Source organism: Ambystoma mexicanum, chromosome 1q (assembly GCF_040938575.1).
Source record: "Ambystoma mexicanum isolate Mex_15411 chromosome 1q, UKY_AmexF1_1, whole genome shotgun sequence".
Taxonomy (NCBI): Eukaryota; Metazoa; Chordata; class Amphibia; order Caudata; family Ambystomatidae; genus Ambystoma; species Ambystoma mexicanum.
Window position 1 is genome coordinate 873,380,117 of NC_090922.1, and position 25,666 is coordinate 873,405,782.

Here is a 25,666-nt window from a genome sequence, read left to right on the forward strand (position 1 = left end):
ATGCCTCTGGTTTTCTAGTTAACCAGGTGCTACACGAACCTGTTCCGTACATAATCCGAATCAGTGATTATGACCAGTTTGTGAAGTTGGTGTTTGACAGCAGTGAGGATGGCTTGATGCACAGCCATCAACTCTGCCACTTGACTACTTCAGGGACCGATTTTGTACCCACCAGAGGGTTCAAGGGCATCATTCACCCATGCATTCCCTACGCCGGCCACAAGTTCTTTTTCCCCGTTGTTGTCAACAGGGTAGGAGCACCCATCCACATAGACAGTGGGCATTCCCTCACACTGGTCTTCTTAATAGACTTTGTGTGTGGAATTAAGGTATGCCTCCATGATGTCCTTGATTTTAAGACTTTCATCCTCGAGACAGTTTTCTCTGGCACAATCATGCAAGTCAGCCAGACCTTGCGCGATGGAACTCTTCTTGTTTTGGCCATATGTGACCTGCATTGACAGAATCCAGGAAGTAATTCAGGAATTACTCACATTTCCGGCCCTGATATTGTCATTTTGGAGATATTGCAGAGGCTGGTGTGGAGTCTCCACTATGATGTCTTCCCCCTAGATAAACGGGCGGTAATTCTTCAATGCCCACACCGTTGCCAAGAGTGCCTTCTCACAATCATTGAATTTTTCCTCCACAGAGGATAAAGTCTTACTCGCAAAGGTGATTACTTTATTGACCTTTTCATGCTTTTGATATAATACTGCAGTCAAGCATGTATTTGAAAATCCTGTCTCCAAGAAGAACTCCTTATTTTTGACAGTTTAAGCTAGGCAAGGCGCTTATGAGAGGCTTCTTTTGAGTTGTCTTACTGCCTTGGCTTGTTCTGGACCCCGCTCCCACTTGACCTCCCCCTTCAAAAGATGGATCAGGGGTTGTGTGATCTCTGCGTAGTCCTCAATGAACTTTCTGCTATAATTAGTTAGTCCAAGGAGGCTTCTTAGTTCCCGCAGAGTTGTGGGGTCTTTTCATTTCTGGATTGCTTCCACTTTCTTTTCTTGGGGACAGAGACCCTGAGGAGTAATCCCATGCCCCAAGAAATTGACATGGGTTCTGCACCACTGTGCCTTTTGAAAGGAGAGTTTTGCTCTGGCAGTCCTCAACTGTGTCAGAACATAACGGATCTCTGTGATGTGTTCCTCCACAGTTGAGCTTTTGACTAAAACGTCATCTACATAGGCCAGGTTATCCCTCTCACCATTTCGGGCATGGCCTTGCGTAGAAAAATGTTAAATTCATTGCCGGAGTTGATGTAGCCAAAGGGAGTCCAGGTCCAAGTGTACTGCTGCCCCCCAAAGGTAAAGGCCAGCTTGTATTGGTCCTCCCTACTGACAGGTACGGTCCAGTACCCATTGGTCAGGTCAATGGCAGTGAATACCTTTGACCCCTGGATCTGAGCCAGCCCTTGGTCAATGTAGGGAAGAGGCCATCGGGAAGTATGGACCCGTTTGCTGAGCTCCCTTAGGTCAGCACAGAGTCTCCACTGGCCGTTAGGTTTCAAAATCCCCAGCACCGAATTATTGAAGGTGCTGTGGACTGGACAAATTATCCCACGGGACTCAAGGTTCTTAATTATTTCAGTAAGGGACTCCATTGATGCGAGAGGCAAACGATATTGCTTCACAAACATTGGAGTCATGCCAGGGTCCGTGGGAATTGTTGTTGTGTGGATGTCGGTGCGACCACAGTCATATGAGTCCACCGCAAAGAGATCTTGAAAATGCAAGAAAACTTGCTTACATTTTTGCTTTTGCTCCAGAGTCTCACAGGCATCAGTTAGGTTGACTCACTCTTCAACCATCTGCCTGAAGCCTGGAAAGACTTCCGGTTTTGCTATCTCAGCAGCCTCCTCCAGCTGGGTGGTGAAGTCCCTGGTCAAAGTGCTGATTTGGACTGATGGCTTCAGTTGGGGAAGGCAGTCCTCGCGGACTTGAAAGATCACCTCATCCCTCCTGAAGTCACAGGTCACATCTTCCTTACCATAAGGGCAGGAAGTGTACACCAGGAAATTCCCCCCATGCCGGGTGAAGATCATGTGTGGTGTTGCGTCATCGTCGCTATCACTGTCAAAATAGTCCTTGGGGATTGGTCCTAACAGTTCATTACCTAAATCTATGGAAAAATGTCAGTCATCAACCGCCATTCCAATAAGGGTGCCTGCGGCCAGAGTAATACTCTTTAGGTCGCTGTTATCCACCTCTATTGGAATGGTGTCCTGTTCTGTATTGACTAGTGGTGTTGGGTTTACCTCCAACCCTTGCTGTTGGAAATAAGCATTGAGATGAACATAGGCCTCAGGATTTTTCACTTTCTGTCCTCTTTACTTCCAGTGAGAATTGTCGGGTCCATTCCGGGATGGTGACTTCCTCTCCAATCTGAATTTCAACGGCATATGGCAGCAGTTGTGCTGACCGAAATGCTTTCTCTGGGTCATCAAAGTCCAGGGGCTTACCTGCTAATCGGGACCAAGCTTGGAAGTTTATTAGGTCCAAACTAATGGCAAAGCGATTTTCCCAGGATCCTCTGAGGATCCCTTTCCTTCAAACTGGACGATTTGTACCTCCTCCTCAAAATGGGTCTTTCTGGGCTCTTTATTTCTCCTACCCGCCCTCTGCTCCTTGGCTGGCAGACTTTCGGGGGCAGGAGATTTTGGTTCGGGTTCCTGGGTTTCCAGGGGCTTTCCACAAGTGGGGAAGGAAGCTTCCTCCAAGGCTTTACACCCCCCTTCCCCTTGTGCCTGCTCCCTGGGAACCGGTGGGTTGTCGGGGTTCTTTCCCTGTCATTGTTCTGGAGCACCAGATCCTGGTTTTGAGGCATTCTGAGCCGCCATGCTCATTTTAGGGTTCTGTTGAGCCCTCAGCATGCGACCCAGATCCTGTGCCATGTTCTGGGCCTGGTGCTCTAGTTGGGAAACCCACTCTGGCTGTACGGGGTCCTCATGTCTCCCCTGGGTTGATCCCGGGAAAGGTAGCTATCCCTCCTCCCAAAAAACCCTGCGTTAAGAATGTTTGGGTACCCCTCCACCCTTGGCCTCCCCTCTCCCGGATTAGGCTGTCTGGGCTCAGGAAAGTGGGGAAAGAAGGATGGGTTGTTTTGGGGGTTGAAATTTGGCAGGTACCCGGGAAAGAAATGTGGTCCGGTATTTGGGGGATTACTGCCCTCCTGGGAAAAGTGAGGAGGGAAGGTCCCTGGGTTTCCTGCTGTCTGGTTGGATCCCCACCCGTTGGGCTGGAGGAGTACACACATAACCCAGGATGGTTCTAATTCCCTTGTAGCGTGGGCTGATGTAGTCAGGGGAGTTAGGGGTCCCATTTGTGGGGTTGCCTCCCTGGCTCCCTGTTTGTGATTGGCCTGAGGGCCTTCTTGGTTTGGGGTTGTTTGGATTCTGTGCAGGAAGGATTTTAGGCCCCCCCATCTCCAGATCTAAAATGGGGGCAACCTTCACCTCCGCCTCTTTAGCAGCAGCAGGGGTATTGGTTGTATTGGGGTTTTTAGTACTATTTTTGTTTTCCAACAGCTTCTGTACCTCATAGATGCACGGTGCTTGTTCAATGACCCAGTCTAATGATCTTTTCTTGTGAAAGTCTCTCTCTAGCTGGGTCATAATATACTTAGGGAGAGCATGAAAGAAGGTGTTCACAAACTCTTTACTGTCAGTGCGCACCCTTCTAGTGGTCTGCACAAAGGCTCATTTGAACTGAACAAATTCTTGTGGGGCCTGGTCTTCCCCACATTGTAAGTTATAGGCTGCCTTGCGAGCCTCTTGAAGGTTCCTGTGAATGGAAAAATGTTTCAGGATGGCCGCCCTATAGGTGGACCATCTGAAATGGTTCTGATCCTACAGCCTCGCAAAGATGCTGGAGTACTCAGGAGAAAATGTCCACTTCACATACTGAATACAGCTTTGGCTGTCCTTCAGATGGAAAGTGTCCATCATCTGTTCAAATTGCTCGAGGTGCTCCCAAACCGAATATTTAGCATTCTTGTGGTAGGGCACAATGACACTCCTAATGGCTTTTATTTGTTTCAGGGAATCCTTGAACAAGGCCCTCTTGACTTTGTTGGCTTTTTTAGTTCGGGTCACTCTGGTCCACTCATCCTCTGACTCAGCGGCAGTGCTACCAGAGGTGGCTGTCTGGTCTTCTAGGCTCTTCCGGATTCTGTGAGCTTGGGAATGGCTGGCAGAATGTGGGGGCCTAGATTCTTGAGTCCTGTGGCCCTCAGAAGAGTCTTCTGACTCTTCCTTGCTCCCAGGATTGGCTGAGTACCACCCCACTGTCCTAGCTGGGAAGAGGTTTTTAATATACTCTTAGTGGGCCTACCCTCATGGAATTCCCCACTAAATTTTACCGTCTGATCTCTGGATAAGTGATATTTCTGAGGATCCATTTCTCTGATTCTCCCCCTCATTGGAGTCTCCCTGATCAGAGAAGATCGCCCTAGCACTTGGGAACCTATACATAGATGCCCGTCCTTCCATTTCTGGGAGGCGCTGACCTTTTGGCCCCATATTTCCCCTTGGGTTGAAGTCTACCTTCCCCATGGTCATTGGCTCATATGAGCCAGTGGACATGGGGGTGGCAGAAACCATGGAATTGAAGAGATTGAGGTCTCTGGTGCCAGGGTTCCTGAGGTTATGCTCAGGGGTTTCCCTCTCCCATCTGACCTTATTTCTCTCAGCCCCTACTCCTGTTGCCATGCAAGAATCTGACCCTTTTGTTCTTATATCAAGGCCTTACTGGTCTCTATTAGTTGTTCCTGCACAGCTACCTGTCTATGGAGCCTGTCATTTTTCTCACAGAGAGCGTAATTGTCTCTCTGTGCTTCCTGTCTAATTTTGGAGTATTGGGCCAATTTCTGCTGCAGGAGGGTCACCTCCTGAGTCTGATCCTTACTGACCTGGTCATTCTTTGCTAGAGCATCTTCCACCCTCCTGGCGTGCTCTAACAGTTTTTCGTAGTCCCTTTTGAGCTCACCCAGTCCCTGAAGGGCCAGGTGATTGTCTTACATCTTTGTTTTTAAATAGCTTACTTTCTGGTCTAAAGTGTCCCTTTCCTGAATTAGAGTACCCCTATGTGCAGCCAGGTCGTCCCTTTGTTTTTTGAATGCACCAGCTTTCTGGCGCTCTTCATCAAATTCTGTTTGAGATTCAAGATCTTTGAGGATTAATGTATTATTTTCTTCTTTTATCTCATCAATCTGATTTTCCAAGGTGACTATCTGCCCTGTGCAGGCCCTATTATAATTGAATGGCTGCTCCAGCTTTTGTTGGCTCTGTAGTAGAGAGTCCAATCTCTCCTGACACTCTTTTTGCACTGTCAGTACTTTGGTATCCTGCTCTACCTTCTTTTGCTGCAGAATATCCAGGTCTCCTTTTACTTTGATCAGGTACTGTCTGGTTTCATTCACTGATTCTTGGCTCTTTTGTAACCTTTGCACTGCAGAGTCCAAATCAGGTTGGGTTTTTTCTAGTGATTGTACTTGCCTTTTTGCCAGATCTACGTTTTCGGCATATTTTTCCTGTATTTCTCCAATGTGGAGGTACAGGTATGCCACTGTTTTGGCAATTTTACATTGCTCTTCTTTTGCCCTTGGGGCCATGTACAATTCACTAATGACATGTGTAATGGACCCTGGTCCTGCCATTTGTCCGATCCTGTGGCAGTGGCTTGTTTTTTGATTTCCTGCAGCCAAACATTCTCATCCTGCTCAGCCCATTCACCCTTGACAAATAATTTGTGCAGTAGGTGTTCTTTTACCATATTAATTTCTACTGGGGTCACCATTCCGGAAATATTAATTTCCTTCTTGCTGAAATTGATTAAATTCTTATGGGAGCCGCTTTAGATAGTTGCAGACAAACACTAGCAATGATTTGATACTAATGAGCAATGTGAACTCTTAAAATTGAGGTCGGGTGCAATCAAAACCTGTTATACATGTGTAATATTTTGCCAAAATGAAAATTTGTGGCAAACTTTTCTGTGCGCGGTAATCGTGATTACGGGAGAACCGTATGGATTTGGAATTAATTTCCTTTGGACTTACAGGAGTTATTTTATTTTTGCAACATAGGCCCAACTCCTTAAAGTGTTTCTATTGAAGGGTGTTTTTACAGTGTAGCAGTGTGGTAGCCCAACAGGGTTTATGTACCCCGTCAGTTAGCACGCTGTATTAGACTATCACAAGTGGTATGTCTAATTCAGAAATCCCAGACGAGCCCCCAATCTGTAAGTGATTTCAATCCGGCACTTCACCTAAGTCAACGCCTAGTGTGTAATGCACAACTGAAATCATTATTTATTTTGTGTCTAAAAGTTATTTTATTCTGAACGATGTACCACTCATATCTAGCCCCTCTCTTGGAACCCCCCCCGCCCCCCCCCGGTCACACTGAACCAGGAATCAGTCTGGTTTGCAAAGTTAAAATATTTATTTAAGTATTCACAATATAATCACACTATGTTTAATGGGTATACCTAAATCACCAATGGGATGATGTATCACTAAGCAATCCCTTTAATCACAAGGAGTAATAGTGAGCAAAATAATTCAACGCAGAAATAATACTTTTATGTGTGTTCAAATTAAATAGCAATGTGGTTACTATTTCCCCCTGCCCACCCCTCAACCCCCCAACAGGCAATGTAAAGAGATAGGAGGAGAGAGAGCAGGTATTCAGGAATGCAGAATTCAAACAAAATGTCAATCCCAATTTCCCCCCAGCAAACACAAGAGAGAAACAGAATTGATTGGCAAACTGTCAAAATGGTTTAAAGTTATCTTGGGAATGGATTGTGCAAAAACAATCTGGTTTAAATTGCTGAAATTGTTTAAATTCTTATGGTAGCCACTTTAGATAGTTGCAGACAACACTAGCAATGATTTGATCCTAATGAGCAATGTGAAATCTTAAAATTGAGGTTGGTGCAATCAAAAGCTGTTTTACACGTGTAATATTTTGCCAAAATAAAAATTTGCAGCAAACTTTTCTGTGCGCGGTAATCGTGATTAAGGGAGAACCGTATGGATTTGGAATGCGGTTTTAGGTTCTCTGGAAAGCTGTGGATGTTAGCTACAAGCATACGTTGAAATTTTGTCCAGGCCACAGACCCTTCACATGGTGGATACTCACTTTCTTTCTGGGATTCAATTTATTTATTCAAAATACTAATGATTTATGGTTTTAGAAAACAAATGAGAGAAACTTAGCGCAAGAAAACAGTCTGACAATTCAAAAATACTCCTAACACTAGCATTTCTAAATACAAGAGAGGATGGGTTTAAGACAGAGATGACTATGGACAGTGCATATGCTAGTGACACAGTTCTATTCTCTAGATATTCACTGTATGTGTTTCAAACGGTACCGTCAGGGATTCTGGTCAAGGATTCTGGTTCTGTGACAGACTGCTGGGCACACCGGATTGGACTGGGTCTGCAATGGTTCTGGTCACAGCTCGGCACAGCACTGGATCGGGTCTGCAATGGTTCTCTGGTCACAGCACAGCACAGCACAACTGGATTGGATCTTTTGATTCTGGTAATAATTATTTTAGCAGGAAAACAGCACAGCCCGGCTGTTTCTTTTGTTCCCCTTTTTTTTGTGGCATTCTTTCTGGTTCTGGAAATTCAAGGGCTAGTTGAAAATGGTTCAACTAATGGAATGGGCCTTTCTGCTTGCCAAGTTTCTGGAGTCAGGAGCAAGGACAATAGATTGTTCTCTCGCAGGGTGCTCCACCAGCAATCGGTTAGTGGGTGAATCTGTGTGTCTTTCTAAGTCCTCAGCTGTCTATTTTCATGCTTATGATAAGGGGGTGGTTTATCCTAAGCGTGCCCCCTTAGGCAGGCGATTGGCTGGAGTCTCTTCTCTCCCTCTATTGGCGAAGAAAACAGGATGTCACCATGATGATGTGGGTTTATGAGTCAAAGAATCCTCCCCGTGTCCCTTTGAACATAAAATCTACTTTTCGTACAATACATATTTACATGTCTGCAATCTCTATAACAATAACATATATAGATTACATATTTTGTGTAGCAGATATTCCTCCAAACCTCGTCGCTGTAGGATCTTGTGTCTGCTTTTGACAGAATTTTGCCCTTTTTGTCTGGAACACAATATCCAGTTTATCAGAAAATTTGTACGAATATGCACATGGAATATGGGCATAAGAGTATGAAGTTTTGTGCTTTTGGCATAAATACATTTGGGGTAAAACCCTATTTTCAGCTACTACTTCCCACAACATCTCACAGAGTTCTGGCGTCTCTCAAAACATGCATCCAGAAATCACATTAAACATGCTGTTATTTCTATAATTTTCACAGTTTTACACAATAATTTATCAGTCTTTTTTAGAAATGTGCTTTTGTCCTTTGTTAAGCAGCAAATGGTGGTTGTCTCCGCCTTCTTCTTCCCCTTGCAGCTCAGAAGCAGTCTCCTCCCAGTTCCTTCTGGGAGAGGCCATTTATGACTCTTCACACTTTGCATGTCCTTTCAGCCAGAGGATGTCCATTGTCCCCTTCCCCTGCAGCCCCAAATTCTCCTCCCCTAATCTCAACATCACAGAGGTATGTTTTCCTGGTGGAGTGAAGCAAAAGGGAGATGCCTGGCCTCTGTGGGGGAAGCTGTTGGACTGGTTTGATTGCTTTTAGGCAGTCTTAAATTCATTGTCATTCTGTTACATTTTTTTCTTGGTTTAAAAAAAACGTGTAATTTCAAAACAAGCAGCTAGAAAACTTATTCCAGCTTCTAAACCATGGGATTTAATAGTTACAACCTAGGATACTCTCAATAACAGGTCACTTAATTTTCAGACATAGATTTCAGTTGTACAAGTTTATATTCTATCATGCAATCTACTGACAGCTGTCATACAGGCGGCTGCGGGTACTGCGCCCAGATTTTGACAGCTTTCACAGGCAGGCACATTGTTACTGTGAATGTTTTGATGACAAATTCAGCTTTTCAGCACATTGACTGTTCATAATGATTTCTTGAACTAAGTGACTTGTAGCACCCAGCAAGAATCTTGGATGTTTGATGGTGTTTTGTACTGGCATTCTGCAGTTTCAGCAACCAAGAAAAAGATTTCAAAAAGATTCTGGATTTCTTTCAGCAAGCTCCGCTTTTCCCCTCTTTGCTCCATTTTTACTTGTTGTGAAGCCCAGTGACATGTTTCAGGAGTGAGATCTCTGTTCCACCACTGACAACATGCAGGGTAGATTCGGCAGCCCTCTTTTCGTGTTGTAAAGCACGATTTTCATAGGTTTTGGTGCGCACAGGGGTTTTGCGGCCATTTTGATAATTCTGGCACCACCAGAACACAGTGATTACCGCAGGGCAGAACATAAGTGGGTTAATACATCCCACAGGGGGGACACCCGAGAAGAGAGTATACGCCCAGATTCCTACACTTAATATAGCGGTTAGAAGAAGCCTGCATCCATACTCCTTAATAAAATAGGAATAAATAGAAAACCACAGCGGTTAAAGACGCTTGTGAAAGGGATGGGCTTACTCCCGATGTCAGGGTAAATTTAGGGTCAGAGATCTGTGTAGCCACCTGGAGTTTGTCTAGTCTGTTAATGTTTGTCTTATGGGTTGTTTGTTGTGACGTCATCGGATGACATTTTTCCCTCAAGGAAGTAGCATAAAATTACACGATTGAGTAACTGAGATATTGTAAAATACGAATTGATGTTTGATGATTCAACAAGGAGGTATACATTTTTGTGAAAAAACGCGATTGGAGTTTGCGACAATTGGTGCTCGCTCATATCGTTGAAGTTGTTTAAAAAACAAAAGACATAACAATTGTTATATAAACAGAAAGTGAACATGCTCCTAAACTTAAAAAGTACAGTGCAGAATAGGTTAAAGTAACCGCAAACAAAATGTTTATGCCATGGCCCCAGGGTGGATCGCTATCTAAAACGGTCCTACAGCATATGACGACATATTTGCACGTCACATGCACAGGCAAAAAGTTAGACAAACGCCTAGCTAGTTTAGAGCTTTGCAAGATTTCCCAAGAGGATAAGGAGGAGGAGCCGCCATTAGATTGGATACTTAACATATGCACAGAGGGGGGTGAGACGCCTTCCACGCCACCCACCCCATCTGAAACGAAAAATTAAGTCGGTAAGGATGAAGGGTTATACCCGCTAAGAGAGCTTAAAGCAGCTACGGGGTATAGCAACCCGGCATATGAGTCACCTTCGCAAAGTAGTGATGAAAACCCAGACAAAGACAGAAACAAAGATATCATCTCCAAAGTCCCGAGGGACAAGGAGAGACATGAGAACGAGAGAAAAGACTAGGTACAAGCAAGTACATCTCTTTATACAGAGAGTGAGGGCAAAAGATGTAAAGGAAATGAGGATAGGACTGATGAGATAGCATTCACACATAACGAATGGATGGAAGGTCAGATTTTATTGAAACTCGATGGTAAAGGCATTGATGATGCAAAACAATAAGGGAAGCAAGACGATTTACAGAGAAAAGAGAATGAAAAGGAAAAAGTATTGAGAGACGAAAGAATCAGGAAAAAAGACAGGCAGAGACGAGAGCAGTTATATTGTGAAGAGCAAGGAAGACTACACAATCATAACCAGAGAGCAGCTAATGATGAGGACAGACAGGAGCAGCGGAGAATAGAGGAAGAGCAAAGGATGCCAGAGAAAAGAATAAAAAGATGAAGGGATGAGGAAATTCAAAGGGCAAATGAACGTAGAGCTGCAAAGAAAGAGGAAGAAGATAGATTCCGAGAGGAAGTGAGAAAGCGCAGAGAATTCAATGATGACGTAGAACGTAAGCGAAGACAGAGAGCACGCAATCCTAAATATCTGGAAAGGGAGGTTAAAAAACCCAATCCAGTAGTATATTGGCAAGACACAGAAGAATTCTTTCCTGAGTACGATTCAGTACCAGGCACGTCTAGGGCAGATATCGATGATGACTTCGACACCAGAAGCATCGGAGAGACGATCGATAGAATATATGATGAAATGGGGCTAGAACAAGTACCTCAAGGGGAGGGGGAGGATGAGCACCTGGAGAGCACTCAGCTTTACGATGCTGAGGACGTCTCCAAAGTAATAGAAATAGAGATCTGTTCCTAGATAGGTTGGAAATCAGAAAGAACAAAGAGGATCTGAAAAGTTGCATGAGTTGGGCACAGACAATGTCAGACACCAAAAGAGAGGAACATGAGGAAAAGGAGGAAGAGAGGAGATGTGAAAAATTATTCTCAGGAGGGAAAGGGATAAGATGGTCAGGTTCTAGTTGATCTGCACTGAGGGCATGAGAGTCAGCCACACAGTCAGACCGACACGAAGAAATATCTTACGGTCAGAGGGTGGTGTCTCCACGACCCTATGTGAGCCGACAAAGGACATTTCCAGGTAGGTGGGAATATTACGCCTGTAATAGACAGAAAAACAATGAGAGAAGAGAGAGAGAGAGGGCTATGCATTCCAATTTCTGTTGCTTGAGAAAGGAGGAACAAGACCACAGTATATTCCTGGCCACACATGGATCGAGAAAACCTGAAAAAAAAGAAACGCAGAAAAGAGGCTGCACGAAAAGCAGAAGAAGCAAAATGATTGCAGAAGAAATTGTCAAAATATGCCATTGAAGGGGAAATGATAACCAGCACAGGCGGATAGAGCATGCAGCAGGTCAATAATCCACAATAGAGTAATCAGGGCAATACTGGGTTATACCCCAGAGCAAGAGGATTTAGAAGAAGAGGATGGCAGAGTAATGAGGAAGGTTTTCAGAGTAATCAGGGAGGCTTCAAAACATGCAAAATGGTAATCAAGATATATCAAATGGGCAAATATTCAGACCACCGCCAATATGTTGGGTGTGTGGGATGACAGGGCATCTAGTACGCACATGCAGAAGTCAAGGTATGATGCAAAACGACCAAGGAACAAGAACAGGTTTGATGAATCCACCTGTGTTTTTACAACAGGGAGGAAATCGAGTTGCTAAGAATCACAGGGTGCAACAGCAAATGCCAGGAGCACAGCAAAGCTTGAAACCTCAGAATTCAATGACAGTCTCAACAGTCGCTTATGCAACTGTCACAGACAATAAGTGCAGGATTGAATATTTCGAGGATGACATGGCCCAGGTGCCTGTCTCAGTATGCACCACAGGCGCCTATGACGTAGGCTTATTGAAAGGAGTCGGAGAAGTAAAAGTTAAACTGAAACCAGGAATGATTTTACCTAAAGCACAACAGTATCCCATGTCTGGGGAGGCAGATGAAGGAATTTTCAAGACAATTTCAAGACAATTTCGGCTATGATGGAACAGGGCATCTTAGTGACATCTGAGTCATCATGCAACACCACGGTTTCTCCGATTAAAAAATCAAAGGGGGGTCTTGGAGACTAATTCAAGATTTATGCCCAATAAATGATATTGTAGAGGCTGAGTTCCCTTTAGTACCTAGCCCGGCTACAATCCTATGTACCTGTTGATGCAAAATATTTCACGGTGATTGACTTGAAAAATGCATTTTTCTCAATTCCATTGCACAAAGACTCACAAGATCTGACGTCATTACGTTCAGACAGATGCGTCTGAAAAGCAGAGTCCTGCAGATGGACCTAAGCAATATTGTATTCGAGAGTGTTGTCTTGCAATATGTGGATGACATCTTAATTTGCAGCACAACAGAGGAAAGATGCAGACACGATTCTATTCAGCTATTGACTATATTGGCTGAAAAAGGATATAAAGTTGACAAAGAAAAGTTACAATATTGTCAAAAAAAGTGCTATACATAGGCCAGCTGATCTCACATGAGAAGAAAAGGGTTACCCCAGAAAGGGCTGAAACCATACTGAACACAGCCAAGCCACACACAATAAAACAGATGCAGAGCTTTTTAGGTCTCTGCAATAACAGGGCATGGGTCTTTGACTACAGCTCATATACCAAGCCCTTGTTACAGGCCCTAAAAAAGGCACAGGTGACAAAAGACAAAATGTAATGTTCTGGGACCATGGAAGAAGGGTTTACTGAACTCAAGAAAGCCATTTTCATGGCACCAGTTTTAGGGATTCCCAATTATGCAGAGGAATTCTACTTGTTCACACACATGAATGGCAGTGTTATGACGGCAGTGCTCACATAGAGAACCATATTGAGGTACAAGCACCTGGCATATTACAGTGGGAATTTGGACCCAGTGATGAGAGGCCATTTCCCTTGCGAACAAAGTTTAGCTGCTGCAGCATTCACCATAGAGAAGGCTACAACCATTGTGATGGGATGATCCATGATGTTTTATGTCGAGCATGCGCTATTTGCTATTCTACAGAAACCAAAGAGCACATTGACATCACAGAGAGCTTCTGACTATGAAGTGATCATATCAAATCCATCGATTAAGGTAGTGCGATGCAAGATAGTGAACCAAGCTATGTTCATAGCAGAGCCAGTCACTGAAGGAGAACCGATCCATGACTGTGCAAATTATGAAGAATTATATGATGAAATTCCCAGAGTGAAAGAAAATGCATTGGCAGAAGGAGAAATTGTCTTCATTGATGGTTCCTCGAAAATCGATCAAAACGATGGGCAAAGACATACAGGCACTGCTGTGATAAAGCACACAGCAAATGGAGAATTTCGAGTACTCATTAGTGCAGGATTACCATCTCACTATTCAGCACAAGTTATATTGGCGTTGATACTCGCGATTGAGAATCACGCAGACCAGGAAGTAACGGTGTATAGTGACTCCACCTATGTGAAATCAACAGTACACGCAGGCTTAGCGCGCTGGAAAAGAAGGGGCTATCTCCGAGCGGACGGCACGCCAGTGCAGCACATAGCCCTATTGGATAGGCTCATTAAGGCACTACAGCTCCCAGTGGGCATAGCGGTCGTGAAATGAGCCGCCCACAGAAAAGGAACAGATTTTATCTCACGAGGGAATCAAGCATCAGACGCAGAAGCAAAGCGTATGGCATCCAAGGGCGAGACCATCATGGATGTGGAAATCACTGATGTGAATGAAAAAAGATTGTTGCACGAAGTGAACCTGAAAGCTACAATAACATGGGGCAAACCCAGTTAATGGAAGGGGAGGCACCACAGGAGGAGATGAATCTCTGGAAGCAGCGAGGGTGTTCTTTAAACCCCTCCGAAAGCTTGTGGTGACAAGACAGCACTGGTAAACCAGTAATGCCTATAGCCCTATTAAAATTAGCATTGGAACAGTTGCACTATCCAGCACACATGACAAAAGAGAATCTAGCGGCAACGCTCGCTGAACATTGGTTCATACCGAACTTAGCACAGCACGATGCATTTTTTATGGTGATCTGTATAATCTGCCAGCAGTTCACGCTGGGCACACACTAAAGGTAATTAGAAGAGTCATCCCAAGGCCAAATGGACCTTTTCACCACTTGCATGTCTATTACGTTGATATGATTCAAGTATGTAACGGGTAGAGGTATCTAATTTTTGTGGTGTGTCCATTCTCTAGATGGATAGAAGTAGGTCCATGTACACACCCAGACTCTACCTGTGTGGCCAAATTTCTAGTGAAAGAGGTATTTCCCAGGTGGGGAGAATGTGAAGTCATGAGATCAGATAATGGATCTCACTTTGTCAACAAAGTTTTTGAACAGATTAGCTTGTTGCTTGGTATAAAGCACAAGTTCCCATTGGCGTATCACCTGCAAGGTAATGGGAAATGTGACAAGCTCAATGGCTTGTTAAAGGAAAGGATAGCCAAGTTGAAACTTACTCTAAGAAAGGGATGGTTACACTACCTTCCTTTGGCACTATATGCACTCAGAAACCAACCTGGTTCTGACCATCATCTTATGCCACACGAAATAGCAACAGGGAGAAGGATACGAACTCCCCTGACACCCCAAGACAGAGCTAGATGTGATGCCCAGCTGAAAAGAGAAATCTTAAGGTCTGAAATGCAAAATTACTTGAAATGCATGACATCTTGTCTTACTGTAATTTCAGGCCAGGCGCATCGACAACAAAAATGGTGCAGGGAAACACAGAACACAGAAGGAGATACTACTACAGACACAGCTCAGACTCTATGTGTTCCATCAATCTTCTGTGGAGACACCGTCCTGGTGAAGAATCACACAAGAAAGAAGTGGGACGAGCCAAGGTTAACAGTCCCTTTACAGTGGAAGACATCACTCCCTCTGCAGTAAAGCTACAAGGAAGAGGAACTTGGATCTTTTTGGGTGACATCAAGCCATACATTGGAGAATGCCCCTGCCTGAACCCCAATGCGTAGAGACTACAGATGACGGGGAAGAACCACAGCATGTGCAGACGAGATCCATGATGAGGAAGAAGGATGCATGACCAGCAGCAAAGCAAAGACAAGAAACTTTTGTGCAAAGTTGTGGCTTCCTTTTTGAACATTCTTCTGAGCAAAAGAGTGGATAGGGAAATATAAAAGGACACTCTGTGCATCCTAGTTGCAGGGTGAAGCAGAAAAGTGCACGTATAAACCACAACATAGTCTTCTGACTATTGAACTTTGGACTGAGGCACACTGAAGCCTTGACAAGAAAAGAATATGCCAAATTTCGACCAAGGACACATACATTGGAAGAAAATACAGTATCCAGATTCTTTCAACACAGAGACTTTGTTCGTAATCACTTATGGTATCCCACTGTAGTAACATCACTAAGGACATGTTATTATATTTCGAGTTAGTACTGAGATCATACCTGTCGTTGGTGGGAAGGCTCACCAGCATCCCTGAATTTCTTCAAGATCCTGAAAATGAAAAGACGATAAGGAGGCTGCTCACTATGATTACCGAGCAGTTCCTCCTGCTTCCGGAGTACAGCAAGGAAAAACCAAATGTCCCAAGCAGAGGAAGAAGTGAATAGGCTTATCAGCGTACTGTTCTTTTGCCAAATTGAAGACTGTCCATATCTTGTCGGGAGAACCACGGACGTTTTGACATTTCTTTGAGATCCAGCAAACACAGAACGTATAAGTATAATCCTGAACGGAATTATCATCCAAGTTGCTCTCCACACACAACGAAATTGTAGAAACTGCTCACAGTGAGTGAGGGCCAACCACTTCCAACCTTCAGCAAGGGCAGGACAAATGTCCCTGTCACCAGACGATAGCAGATTGGCAAGTAATGTCTTTTTTCGCCTAATCAGGGATTTCCCAGAACTTGTGGGGAGACCCGTCGGTGTTGACGTCTTCACATTCATCAGAGACCCAGCTAATTCTACACAGATGAGCATGCTCTTGCATGGTATCGTGATGCAAGTCAAACTTTCTAACCATCAACAGAACTATCTGAGGAGATTTTAAACTTTCTGCCGAGGGACAGATCGATAGGGTATTGCCAGAGACTTCACTTTTATTATACTGACAGGAACAACATGTCTTCTGGAGTGAAGCAAATAAGAGGCACCGATTGGGAACTCATGTACTTTGAACATTCACAGTAAAGAGACTTGTTGAAGTATTACTCAATTTTGACATTTCCTCATACGTAGGAAAATAAACTGTATCCAGAGACAATAGGCAATACATTGTTCAGGAAAAGAGGAACAATTGTTTTTAGTACCTGCAACTCACAAACAGAACCAGCAGAATCCATAAATAATATTGTCTAAGAGTGTATTAATAGTTAATATCTTTCAACAGATGATCGAGATGGGGATTCAAAGCAGAAACCTTGTTCTCCCTCAGGAGGAGAGACGCTCCTATTTCTCTAGAACCAAATGCTCTAGATTAACCTATAGGGGTATCATGTACTTATGTATTGTATTCATCATTGTTTTACTGTCACTGATGATTAGAACTGCATTTTGTATTGGTGCACAAGGTGTTCCAATTCCAGTCCACCTACCTAGTAATGCACGCATGAAACCTACGAAGAAACCCAGACCTTACATAGTCATTCCAGTACCTAGGAGGTCAGATAGCAGAATGAGTGAACTTGAGATGGATGTGATTAGCAATGACACACACACATTTCTGGTAACAAGGAAATTGAAAAGCCGGAAATAGGGTCGGCAGAGTATGAATGAAAAAAGGTTACTGACAACCATACCCATGCAAACGATAAATGCACACACACCAGGTCTAGTGTCAATTACAGAACAACAGCCAAAGAAGAAAGGAAGGTTGGACAACCAACAATGAGAAGTTCTACGATCAGTGAAGTTAAAACCTGATTGGAGAAGGCTGAGCTCTTGAAGAGACAAAAAGAGTTGGAGAAAAAACCAACTGAAACAACATTAATGAACACCCCCGATACAGCACTGATGGAGATAAAGGCAAGCCCAGAGAAAATCGCGTAAGCACAGCTGATAGCAGAATCAATATGGCCATCATTAGCCAGAGCCAGGAAGAGGCAAGAGGAAAAAGAAAGAATAGCCAGACTTTTGCCTACTCAATTGGTGCAGATGAAGAGGCCTGCACCATGGACCAGGATACCTGAGAATCCTCCAGCAAGAAGAAGCCATACGAATGCATTCAAGGATGTAGTTATCACAAACTACATGAAAACCTTAATGATCACGAGAAGCATACAAGGAGATGACAGTGAACTAAACGACTACTTGGACAGCACAGCATATTTGGGAAACAACATATGGTACCAACCTATGAAAGAAGTTGGAAGACAGAGTTCAGAGGGGGAATGCTTTGTTTGTGCACTCCCACCTTACATCATGGGGAAGTCAAAGATCTGTGTAGCTGTAGAAATGGATGTCCAGACAGCACACTGTCTATCACACGTGGCGATGTGCATGACCAGAGGCCAATTCATGGGAAGTGATGCCTCACTGAAACGGGCAACTGAAGCAACTGATCGAAATGAAGATGATTATGTCCAAGACATAAAGACAAGAAATAATGGAAAGACGAAACACATTGTGATCAGATATGAGAAGCCTGGAGGTAAAGGAGCAGAAATGGTACATGGAACAGCAGTGATCATGGAGCATTATTGGGCATGTGGATCCAAAGCATATATCAGGCTGCAGAGAAACTGGCGAGGTATCTGCACAACAGTGAATGCCCACGTTCCGGCATTGGTGATTCCGAAAAGTGACCTGAATATTGACAGTTTCTCGAAAGCAGATGCTCACCTGAGGAAGAAGATATGTGTGGAACTGATGAATTGAATGAAGAGAGAGAATTACTTTTCTGCTAAATCCATATAAACTTTTGATGCTATACCTTATGAGCATAGGTTGGTCAGCCAGACCTCATCAGTGTTCACAGCAATCTTCATGCCAAGTATTCAGGTTGGAGCAAATACTAAATGGTTGCAGATAACCAGATGGGAGTTACTGCAAACCATCAACACAACCATAAACGGATTCAATGCAATCAAAGAAGAGTTGAGGGTGATTCGATTTATGACTCTCCAGAACAGATATGCCCTTGACATGATCACAGCTATGGATGGAGGTGTTTGTGCAAAACTCGTAGAATCATGTTGCATATTTATACCTTCTCACAATGAAGCAAATGTAACTCTAACAGAAGTCATCGGTATGCTGACAAAACTACAGAATCAAATGATTGATGAAACTGACAAAGTGGACGACGACAGCTGGTTTGGATCTCTATTTCATGGGTTCCACAATGGATGGTAGACACATTCATATTCCTAGGAGCCCTGTTAGTGATGATATTGCTTGGATTCTGTGTTATCCAGATAATAATCTCTCAGTGTCAGAAAGCTGTGAAAAAAGCCATAGGGATGAAGATCATGATTGATGTCGAACCAGGATGGAAGCCCAAAGAACTGACTGATGAAGAAATAATAGACTTTGTGAAGGCCAGCATTTATGCACCAGACCAGAAGGAACAATGTTTCTATATCCCAGGAAGCATAGAAATTATGTCGTAAAATGGATCCATTGCAGCCCAAATGGACAATGTCAACTAATGATGTGGAACAAAGATGAACACGTAAGAACAGCAGGAAGTTTAAAAGGAGTTATGAAAATATGGAACCCAAAGAGACATTTCTTCAGACCATCATGCATAGACCCAGAAGGTGAAGAAGAAATTGACCCATGGAATGAAGTGAGAGTGAATGTAGAGGATCCAAAGAAGAGGGATACAAAGGAAGAGATGAAAGAGGTTGATGAACCACCCAGAGGGGGGAGTGTACAGGAGGTGCCAAGTACGGCCCACACTACCAACCATCCATTTTGAAGTACCAGGAACATTCACACCAAAGTATGTGACGTATGATGAGCAAATAAACCGGCAGAGAGCCGCAGTGGGTCTCTGTCCAGTACCTATCAGAAGAACAGCACCTATTGAAGTACCAACACTAAAGAAAACAAGGACTGTAAGGTACCCATTGAGAAAACCATAACAACAAATTAAACAAAATGAAGATCGTTTTAGTACAGTCCCTGAAGAAGCCAAAAAAGTCTTAATGGAAGACGAATGGTGATGTCACAAGAACCCGGACTGACTCACATATAGAAGATATGACGAGCTGAGAATGACTTAAAGTGACGGAACACCATGGACAAGGGACATCATGAACCTAAGATGAAAGAATGATGTCAAATGATGTCAAATATAAGAAGCTTATGCTATGAGCTTGACAAAGATATTCGACCAGTTTATGCATGTACATATGCTTGGAACCGCAAGAAAGCTAAGAAAATCATGCGCTTGCTATGCTTACTAGTAAGATAGATTGCGGAAAGAGCCACTTATACATATCTACCTCAAAAGAAGCACGTTATAAAAGTATACTTCCACTATGCACAAGAAGCAGAATCAATTAAAGTTTACTAGAGGCCACACGAGGAGAGCTCATATTTAAAAAATCTAGAATAAAAGGCAGACACGAAAACTCAGCAGAGGCAAATCGTGCCAAAAAAGCCAAGTTCGTATCAGCTAAAATAGATGAACAGTAGCTACAATTAATGAAGCAAGGAACAGAATAAACTGCTCAGAAAGTTCAAGATAAGAAACCGAAGGCAGGTGGTGGGCAAAACGAAAATCAAATACACGAATTACATGTAGAAGAAGGCGATTTCACGGTGTCTGAATCACATGACCAGCCGAGCGAGAAGAAGTGAGACTGTCCCACCTACACATGGCAGTGGGCCAGGCAAAGATATCAGAACTTTTCCAGAGAGCAGATGCAGTCGCGAGGCCAACCACAGTGAAATAATTGTGACATGGCCACTTGATTGTAACAATAATTGGAGGAAGGCCGGGGGAGCTGGTGGGCACCCTGCACCTGGCCGACCATTCTGCATGCTGCTAGGCAAAGTGGAAAAGTATGAGTGGGGTTGGTGCCAACCCAATCATAATGGACCAAGTAATCTAGGGTCCTATATTTAGTAGAACCAATGGGATGTTGTACTTTTAGTGACATCACCAGTAGCCATTTTGAAGGAAGGGCTTAGATGGCCCACCTGACTGTGTTTACCCAATCCCCTTATTCCATTATCATATATAGATATAGTACCTATATTAAAGTCAACTTCCTAGAACCAATAGAATTGTATGCCAACTTTTAAGTTTACACGTCAGTGATGACGAGTTTTTAGTATAAATGTTGTGTTTCTTATGAAGTTCGTTGGAGTTGCGAATCGAGATGGAAGATCACGCATCCACTGATATTCATGAAACTCCCCGTTTTTTATACTTGTCATTAAACGGACTCCCTTTGGCAAACCGATGAGTTGTCATTATTGATTTGATGCTTCAGTATTAATCTGCATCCCCATCCATCTCACAGGTGCTGCTATTCCATCTTAAAGTGTTATTTGCCAAACCCCAGCTCTATGGGCCAGGTGGGGGTCCTGGTGCACAAGAGGACAAAGTCTTCCTCGCATTCAAGATTACTTTGCTGACCTTGTCATGCTTTTGGAATAATACTGCTGTTAAGCAAGTATTTGAGAACCCCATCTCCAAGAAGAACTCCTTGTTCTTTATGGGGTAAGCCAAAAGGCGCTTGGGAAAGGCTTCACTTTAGTTGTTTTACTGCCTTGGATTGTTCTGGAACCCACTCCCACTTGACCCCGGCCTTTAATAAATGGACCAAGGGTTGTGTGACATCTTTGTAGTCTTCACTGAACTTTCCACTATAATAAGTGAGTCCAAGAAGACTTCTTAGTTCTCACAGAGTAGTTGGGTCTTTTAATTTCAGTAATGCTTCCACCTTTTTTGCCTGGGGACTGAGGTCCTCAGGGGTAATTTCATGCCCTAAGAATGTCACACATGTTTCACACCATCGTGCCTTCTGAAAGGATAGTTTTGTTCTGGCTTTCTGCAACTGGGTCAGAACATAGTGTATTTCAGCTATGTGTTCCTCCACAGTTGAGCTCTTGATTAAGACATCATCTATATAGGCTAGGTTTCCCCTTTTGCCCAAGTCGGGCATGGCCTTATGTAGGAAGACTTTAAATTAGTTGCCAGAGTTTATGTATCCAAAGGGGGTTTGGGTCCATGTGTATTGCTGCCCCTCGAAGGTAAAGGCAAGCTTGTACTGGTCTTCCCTAACTCACGGGTATGTTACAGTAACCGTTGGTTAGGTCATTGGCAGTATACACCTTTGACCCTTGGATCTGAGCCATTCCCTGATCAATGTTGGGAAGGGGCCATCTTGACATGTGGACCTGTTTGTTTAACTCCCTAAGGTCTGTGCAAAGTCTCCATTGGCCATTGGGCTTGTGTATACCCAGTACAGGGTTCTTAAAGGTTCTATGGACTGGACAAATGATCCCATGGGATTCCAAGTTTTTAATAATCTCTGCGAGTGACTCCGTAGATGCGAAAGGCAACCGGAATTGCTTCACAAATACGGCAGCCGTCTTGGAGTCCTTAGGTATGGACGTTGAATGTATCTCTGTGCGTCCACAGTCATACAAACCTACAGCTAAGATATCCTGAAAATCCAAAAATACCAGTTTCAGCTTTTGCGCTTCTGCTTTTGGTCCTCGGTCTCACAGGCATCAGTGAGATTGATTTGTTCTTTGACCATCTGCTTAAAGCCTGGAAAGACCTCGTATTTGGCAGTTTCAGAAGTATCATCCAGCTGGGTGGAGATATGTCTTGTAATAGTGTTGGCTTGGACATGAGGTTTCAAGTATGGGAGGTAGTCACTGTTGACTTGAAATACCACCTCACCCTTCCTGATGTCATATGTTACCTCTTCCCCACCATAAGGGCAGGAGGAGTACACCAAGAAATTCCTCCCTTCCCAGGTGAAAATCTTTTCCGGAGGGATATTGTTGTCAAAATTGTAACTGTCATTTGGAATTGGTCCAATGATCTCATTACCTAAGTCAATAGAATAATGTTGGGCATCAACCACCATTCCAAAAAAGGTGTCTGCGCCCAAAGTGATATTTCTACGGTCGCTGTTATACACCAAAATTCGAATGGTGTCATGTTTTAGGTCAACTAGGGGTGTTGGATATAAATACAAACCTTGCTGTTGGAGGTGATAATTCAAATGTATATATGTATCCTTGTTTTTGAGGTGCTGACCTCGCTTAATTTTTAGGGGAATTGTAAATTGTCGTACCTGTCCTGGGATGGTGACCTCTACTCCCATTTGAACTTCAACCGTATACGGCAGCAATTGAGCTGACTGAAATTCTTTCTCAGTGTTGTCAAAACCCATGGGGTTACCACCCAGTCGGGACCAGGCTTTGCAATTATGTCCAAATTAATTGCAAATCGATTGAGAATGTCACTGCCTAAGTGAAAGGCGGAGGGGGCATCTCTCACAACCCAACAATAATGTTCTCTGCTTATGTCGCCAGTGGAAAGGTTTAGCATGCACCTGCTAGGCAGGAGATGTTTGGAATTTGGAGTTTCCAGGCCCATTCCCCACTTATCAATCAACTTAAACGTGGGGATGGTCTGATCTTTGGGATTTTCCTGAATAATGCTTCGCTGATGAAACTATTTTGGTTGATCAGGCATACTCTGGCGAGAACAGGCTCCCATTGCCCCTCATTTTCTGAATGGGGTAAAACAGTTGTTCACCTTTTATCTGGATGTCGGTCAAATTTTGAGCTGATTTTGTATCATCTTTTATAATGGGATTTGGATTTTCTTCATATTGAGGATTGGTATACAATTTTAGAGTATTTCCTTCCAGTGTGGAATGCCACTTAAAACAGGGAGGAAAGTTGATTTTCAAGAATGGAGAAGGGTTCCCATCACCGGTTTACTCTCCTACAGAGATGACAGTGATGCTTGGGACTTTATTGTGGAATTCTATTTGGTTGGACTGTTGTTCAAACATGTGGCATGTGGCATTTAAACTCACATAATTTGCACTTTGTTTTAATTTCATTGGCCTGTTAGTCTGAGTCCAGAGGACCTTGTTCAAGCAGTCAACCAGGGGTGACAACCTCCGAAGGGTGTCATTTCCCAGTAGACAAGTTGTGCCCTCTGGAGTGACGACTATCACTGGGTGTTTCACCCTATGTCACCCAATTTTGATATCCAGATCCACAGTTCCTTCGATGGAAATATCATTCCCATTGAAGTTTTGGAGTTGTCCAGGAAGAGCTGTGAAATTCTGAACTTCCTGAATTTATTCGGTCAAAGGCCCTTTTGGACATGAGTGTCGCTTGGGATCCATTATCCACCAGCACTGATAATGCGTATTTACACTGTACCTTGATGGAGGCATAAAATCTCCCTTTTCTCTCTTTAACGGGACAATGAAAATGTGCATTTTGTGCCAGCTTGTCAGTTAAATTTTTATATTGCACTCCAACACTGTGTGATTTTGGACAGTTTTCTTTGTCAGAGTCTGGGAATCTGTAAAGAAGATTTTGCACCCAGATATCTGTGGGTTTGGGAAGACCCTTTTTCCCCTGATTCTTCGCTGTCCCACTTTTCCTGGAGACAGTTACCTGAACCTGTTTGGGGGAGAATCCCTCATTGCTTTCAGGGCCATCAGAGTGACATTGTTGGGGTCAAGAATTGGTTGCTCTGGGTCATTCTCCATACTTACACAGTCTAACATATGGTCTTTTGAGACCCATTTTTCCTTGGGAGGGATCTCTCCATCCCCGAAAGAGAAGATTGTCTTTCCTGACTCCTCCAGGGATTCTTATCCTTCGAACGGGATGACAACGACTCCCTCCACAAAGTGGGTTGTGTTTTGCTCTTGATTTTCTCTACTTATCTTCTGATCCCTAGGTTCCAGCTTTTTGGGCGTAGAAGATTTGTGTTTAGGTCCAGAGGTTTCCAGGGGTTTTGTGCTGGTGAGAAAGGAAGCTTCCTCTAGGGCTTTGCATCTCCCTTTCCCCAGAGCCCCCTCCTCTGGAACCTATTAGTTCCTTCCCGTCATTGCTCCGGGGCACCAGACGAGAGTGTCAAGCTCTTCAGGGCAGTCATTTCCAGTTGAGGGTTCTGCTGTGCCCTTAGCATGCAAGCCAGGTCTTGTGTTAAATGTTGGACCTGGCACTCCAGTTGAGACATCCTTTCTGGTTGGTAGGGGTGTTTGGATTCTTACCTTTGCTGGTTCAGGAAAAGGTAGCCGTCCCTTCTCCCAGAGTAGCTCTGGTATCGATAGTTACCCTGATAACCCTCCATCCTTGGTCTCCCTTCTCCCTGATTTGGGAATCTATGGTCCTGAAAGTGAGGAAATAGAGGAGAATTGTTCTGGAAATTGGGGTTTGAAGGGTATATGGGAAAGAAATGTAGGTTGGGGTGGAATATTTCTACCCTCCTTAGGGAGTTCTGAGGGAAGTTTTGAGGGAGGTTTCCTGGGCAGTACTAAACTGATTGGGCCCCTCCCTTGTGCCGGAGGACCCCATATATACCCCAAGATGGGTCTGTTACCCTTGTATCTAGGGCTGATATAGTGGCAGGGTCAGATGGAGTGTTGGTCGGATATCCTGCCTGGCTACCACCCGATTGGGCTGGATCAGAAGGTCTCCTCTGCCTCTTATTCTGCTTATTAATATTAGCGAGAGGAGTACTTTTTCAAAGTCCAATATGGGGGTATTTTTCACCTCTGCCACATTTGCAGCAGCAGGTGTGGTTGACAGTTTTGTGTTTTTTGGATTATTTTGACTTTCAAAGGGCTTTTGTACTTTATAAACCCGGGTAGCCTGATCTATCACCCAATTCAGGGTCCTACACTCATGAAAGTCCCTTACCTATTGGGTCATAATGTATTCCGGGAGCACATGGAAATAGGTGTTAATGAACTCCTGGATATTGGTGTTCACCCACCTAGAGGTCTGGGCAAATGCCAGCTTCAGTTCTTGAAAAAAAACTCTCTAGGTGCTTGGTCTTTACCACACTGCAGGTTGTAGGCTGCCTTACGGGCCTCCTGAGGGTTCTGGTGAATGGAGAAATGCTTTAAGATAGCCACCTTATAGGTGGACCATCTTTGGTGATCTTGGTCCTCCAGTCTTGCAAATAAGCTGGAGTATCCCCGGGGAGAATGTCCATTTGACGAACTCCATGGAGTTTTGACCATTCTTTATACCAAATAAAGTCATAATTTGGTCAAACAGTTCTAGATGATCTCATACTGAGTATTTGGCCTTCTTGTTGTATTGAGTCATAAAGCTCTTTATGGCCTTTATCTGCCGAATTGGATCTTTCACAAGACCCCTCCTGTGTTTG